At 39.6% G+C, this 5,633-nt stretch overlaps 1 pseudogene; it reads left to right on the top strand.

Annotated features, from left to right (window-relative positions):
- The first annotated feature begins 3,575 nt into the window (after positions 1-3,575).
- Positions 3,576-4,573, top strand: LOC126959082 (nucleophosmin-like; annotated as a pseudogene).
- The last annotated feature ends 1,060 nt before the right edge of the window (positions 4,574-5,633 follow it).

The raw sequence follows: 5,633 nt of genomic DNA, 5'->3' as shown, positions 1-5,633 counted from the left end.
AATCAAAATAAATAAATAAAAATAAAATTTTTACAGTAATTCAAAAGACTTAAATATCAAAGTCAATCTTGAAAAAGAAGAGAAAATTTAGAAGACAAACTATCTAAATCAAAATTTACTATAATGTTATAGTAATCAATAAACTAGTCCTGGTATGAAGATCAACAAATAGATCAATAGAACAGAATAGAGTTTGGAAATAGGCCTATAGTTACAGAATGTGATTTTTACAAAGGTGTCAAATCTTTTCGACTAATAGGGTTGGAGTAACTAAAATCCATATGGAAAACAATAAACTTTGACCCCTTACCTCATACCACACTCAAGCACTAATTCAAGATAAATCAGAGACCTAATTACAAAAGGTAAAATTATAGGGCTTCTTGGAGAAATCACAGAACATCTTTGCAACCTAGGGGTAGGCAGAGTTTCTTTAGGCAGTTTACAGAAAGCAGTGACCATAAATGAGAAAAATTTTATAAATTAGACTAACAAACTTAAATACTTTTGATTAAAAGACATCATGAAGAAAATATATAATAGGGTACAGATAGGAAAACAATATTTACTAAAAAAATCTGACAAACTTGACAACTCAATACAAACTCGATAACAAAAGCCAAACAACCGAATCAATAACTGGAAGACAAAAAACATGTGAATGAGAAGATAGGTGCATGGCCAATAAACACGGAAAAAGATTCTGAAAATCATTTGTTATTGAAAATGCAAATTAAAACCACAACAGGACACCAATTCGCACTCACTAGCATGGATAAAATTAAAACGAGTAACACCAAATGGTGGGAAATGTGTGGAGCAACTGGAATCTGCGTACATTGTCAGTAGAAACATAAAATGGTGTGACCACTCTGAAAAAAATACCTGCTCGTTTATTTTTTTATTTTTTATTTTTATTTTTTAGATGAAGTCTCGCTCTTGCTGCCCAGGCTGGAGTGCAGTGGAGCGATCTTGGCTCACTGCAGCCTCTGCCTCTCAGGTTCAAGTGATTCTCCCTCCTCGGTCTCCCAAGTAGCGGGGATTACAGGTGTGCGCCACCACGCCCTGCTAATTTTTGTATTTTTAGTAGAGACAAGGTTTCACCATGTCGGCCAGGCTGGTCTTGAACTCCTGACCTCAGGTGATGCTGGGATTGCAGATGTGACCCACTGTGTCTGGCCTGATCCTAAGCATATATGTGTCAAGTTGGCTAGGCCATGGTACCCAGATACATGGTCAAACACTAATTTAGACATTGCTGGGAAGTTTGTTTTTTTTTTTTTTTTAGATGGAGTCTTGCTCATCGCCCAGGCTGGAGTGCAGTGGCGCAATCTCCACTCGCTGCAAGCTCCGCCTCCTGGGTTCACACCATTCTCCTGTCTCAGCCTCCCAAGTAGCTCGGACTACAGGCGCCCGCCACCATGCCCAGCTAATTTTTTCTATTTTTAGTAGAGACGGGGTTTCACTGTGTTAGCCAGGATGGTCTCGATCTCCTGACATCGTGATCCACCCGCCTCGGCCTCCCAAAGTGCTGGGATTACAGGCGTGAGCCACCGTGCCCGGCCAGTGACATTATTCTTTAGAAGTGATTAACATTTCAATCAGTAAACTGTAAGTAAGGCAGATGACCCTCTATAATGTGGATGGGCCTCATTCAATCTGTTGAAGGCGTTAAGAGAAGCGATTGATGTTCCTCCAAACAGAAGAAATTATGCCTCCAAATTGTCTTTGGATTTGGGCTACACCATTAATATTTCCCTGGCCGACCCTGCTGGCTTACCCTGCAGATATTAAACTTGCCAACCCCACAGTCATGTGAAGCAATTCCTTAAAAATAAACACACACACACTCTCTCTCTCTCTTTCTCACTCACTCACTCTCTCTCTCTTCACACATACACTCACTCATACCCACACACACATATACACTATTGATTCTGTCTTTAGAAAACCCTGACTAATACATTATTACTTGACCCAGCAATTCCATACAAGAAAATGAAATCAAATGTCCATAAAACTAATTGTACAAGACTGTTCATATGGGTTTATTCACAATAGGCAGAAACTGGAAACAGATCAGGTGACTGCTGATAGCAGAATGGATAAACAAACCGTATTATATTCATACAGTGGAATACTGCTTAGCAGCAGAAAGCCATGAACTACTGATAAATACAACAACATGGCTTAATCGCAAAAACATTTTATCTGAGTGAAAAAGCCTTACACAAGAGAGCACTTACAATGTGATTCCATTTATCTAAAGAATAGGGAAAACTAATCAATGATGAAAAAGGAAATCGGAATAGCAGTTGCCTCTGGGGATAGGGTGGAGGCAGGGGCTTACTGGAAACAGGACTGAAGGAACTTTCTGGGGTAAGTGTATTGTTCCATGTGTTAATAGAGGTTGGGTTATACAGGTGCATGCATCTTTCAAAGTTCATCAAATAGTACAGTAAAATTAGATCACTTCATTTTAGGTAAATTTTATCTTAAAGAAAAAAGAACTATAACTAGATATTAAACTCTAGGTAGCAGTATACATTGTGAAGTGTTTAGGGGTGAAATACGTTCATGTCTGAATCTCACTTTGAAATGCCCTAAAAATAAGAAATTAATGGATAGATAGAGAGATGGATAGGTATATCAGAGTAAGTGCAGAGAGATGTTAATTGTAGAAACCAGATGGCAGGTGTTTGCTATACAGTTATTTCCAGTTTCCTATATGTTTGAAATTTCTCCTAATAACATGTTGGAAAAAAAGAGTTTATTTCTCTTGAAGAAATAAAGATCCAGAAGCAGGCAATCCTGGACTTAGATGGCAACTCCATGATGACTAGGAATTCAGGCTCCTTCAGTTTTCTTCTACTTTCCTTAGCATGCCACCTCATCGCTGGATCTCTCAGCAACTATTCCACTCTGCAGCCAGCAGGACACTCACAGCATCCAAGCAATTCCTTCCTGTCTCTCCTGCATCATCATTTTTTCTTTCTCTACTAGATTGCTGTCATCAGCGTACAAAACTGTAGTTATTTTTCTCATCTGAAAAAGATTCTTCTCTTGGCCAGGCATTGTGGCTCATGCCTGTAATCTTAGCACTTTGGGAGGTTTAAGCAGAAGGATCACCTGAGGTCAGGAGTTCGAGATCAGTACGGCCACCATGGCAAAACCCTGTCTCAACTATAAATATAAAAATTAGCCGGGTGTGGTGGTGCATACCTGTAATCCCAGTTACTCAGGAGGCTGAAGCAGGAGAATTGCTTGAACCCTAGGAAGTGGAGGTCACAGTGAGATGAGATTGTTCCCCTGCACTCCAGTCTGGGCAACAGAGCAAGACTCTCTCTCTCTCTCTCTCTCCATATATACACACACACACACACATACACACATATATATACACACACATATATACACATATATATACACACATATATATACACACACATATATACACACATACATACACACACACACACACACACACATATATTCTCTTTACCCAACTTCCTCCTCTTTTAGCTGCTGTCCTGTTTCTTTCCTCTCCTCTAGGCAAAAAAAAAAAAAGAAAATCCTCAAAAAATAAAGATGCCATTCCTGTGTGATTCCGTCCTGCGCAGCTGTTCTCTTGAGCAGTGGTTGTTTATATCGGTCCACCTTCTGTCCCACCTAAGTGTGTGCTGCCACCCGAAGGAAGAGTTGATGGGCATGTACGTGGACACGAGCCCCCTGAGGCCCCAGAACTATCTTTTTGGTTGTGAACTAAAGGCTGACAAAGATTACCACTTTAGGGTGGATAATGATGAAAATGAACACCAGTTATTTTTAAGAACAGTCAGTTTAGGGCCTGGTGCAAAGGATGAATTGGACATTGTTGAAGCAGAGGCAATGAATTAGGAAGGCAATCCAATTAAAGTAACACTGGCAGCCTTGAAAATGTCTGTACAGCCAACGGTTTCCCTTGGAGGCTTTGAAATAACACCACTAGTGATCTTATGGTTGAAGTGTGGTTCAGAGCCAGTGCATATTAGTGGACATCACTTAGCAGTTGTGGAGGAAGATGCAGAGTCACAAGATGAAGAAGAGGATGTGAGACTCTTAAGTATATCTGGAAAGCAGTCTGCCCCTGGAAGTAGTAGCAAGTTTCCACAGAAAAAAGTAAAACGTGCTGCTGATAAAGATGATAGTGATGATAAAGACGATGATGATGACGATAATTTTGATGATGAGGAAACTGAAGAAAAAACACCAGTGAAGAAATCTGTACAAGATACTCCAGCCAAAAAATGCACAAAAGTCAAATCAGAATGGAAAAGACTCAAAACCATCATCAACACCAAGAACAAAAGGACAAGAATTTTTCATAAAACAGGAAAAAAACTCCTAAAACACCAAAAGGACCTAGTTCTGTAGAAGACATTAAAGCAAAAATGCAAGCAAATGTAGAAAGAGGTGGTTCTCTTCCCAAAATGGAAGCAGAGTTCTTCAATTATGTGAAGAATTGCTTCTGGAGGATTTACCAAGAGGCTATTCAAGATCTCTGACAGTGGAGGAAGTCTCTTTAAGAAAATAGTTTAAACAATTTGTCAAAAATTTTCTGTCTAATTTCATTTCTGTAACAGTTGATATCTGGCTGTTCTTTTTATAACGCAGAGTGAGAACTTTCCCTACTATGTTTGATAAATGTTGTCTAGGTTCCATTGCCAAGAATGTGTTGTCCAAAATGCCTGTTTAGTTTTAAAAGATGGAACTCCACTCTTTGCTTGGTTTTAAGTATGTATGGAATGTTATGATCGGACATAGTAGTAGCAGTGGTCAGACATAGAAATGGTGGAGAGACAAAATTATACATGTGAAATAAAACTCAGTATTTTAATAAAGTTAAAAATAAAAATAAAGATGCCTTTGTTGTTTCTGGTTCAATATTCTGTGGTCAACCCTTGGTGCTCATCTTGCTTGCTGCATCTGCAATACTCAGTGCAGCACACTGATCACTGTTTCCTCCATAATATAGCTTCCTAGACACCAAAATGTTGACTTTCTTCCCACTTCTCTATTTCCCTTGCAGTGCTTTCTCAGTCTCATTTGCAATTTACCCCTTTTCCTGGACATCTCAATGTTGGAGTGCCCCAAGGCTCAGTTCTTGGATATTGTCCTTTCTCCTTCCCATCCAGTTCCAAGGACATAATACCACCCTCTCACTTATGACTATCAAATTTCCATCTCCAGTTCAACCTCTCATCCAAAGTCCAGACTCATAGATCCAACCCTTACTATCAGACATTCACTTGCACATCTAATAGATATATTACACACAACATGTCCACAACCAAATTCCTGGTCCTCCCCTCAAAGCCTGTTTTAACTTCAGCTTCCCCTATTTTCATGATAGCATCTCCATCTTCCAGGTACTCAGGCCAAAAAATGTGTCATCCTCTTCTCTCTCCTTTGCTCATACCCAGTAGTCAATTCATCAGGAAACCAAGCTGATTCTACCTTCAAGACATACCCAGGACCTAATCACTTCCCACTGCCTCCTGACTGCTCCCCTGGTTCAGATTACTATGATAGCCTTCTAACTGGTTCTGGTTTCTACCTTTGACCCCACAACATTCTATTTGTAACAGAGCAAC

This window comes from Macaca thibetana, chromosome 7, assembly GCF_024542745.1.
Source record: "Macaca thibetana thibetana isolate TM-01 chromosome 7, ASM2454274v1, whole genome shotgun sequence".
In the NCBI taxonomy this organism is placed as follows: domain Eukaryota; kingdom Metazoa; phylum Chordata; class Mammalia; order Primates; family Cercopithecidae; genus Macaca; species Macaca thibetana.
Note: the sequence above shows the minus strand (reverse complement) of the source record. Positions and strands in the feature narration are given on the sequence as shown.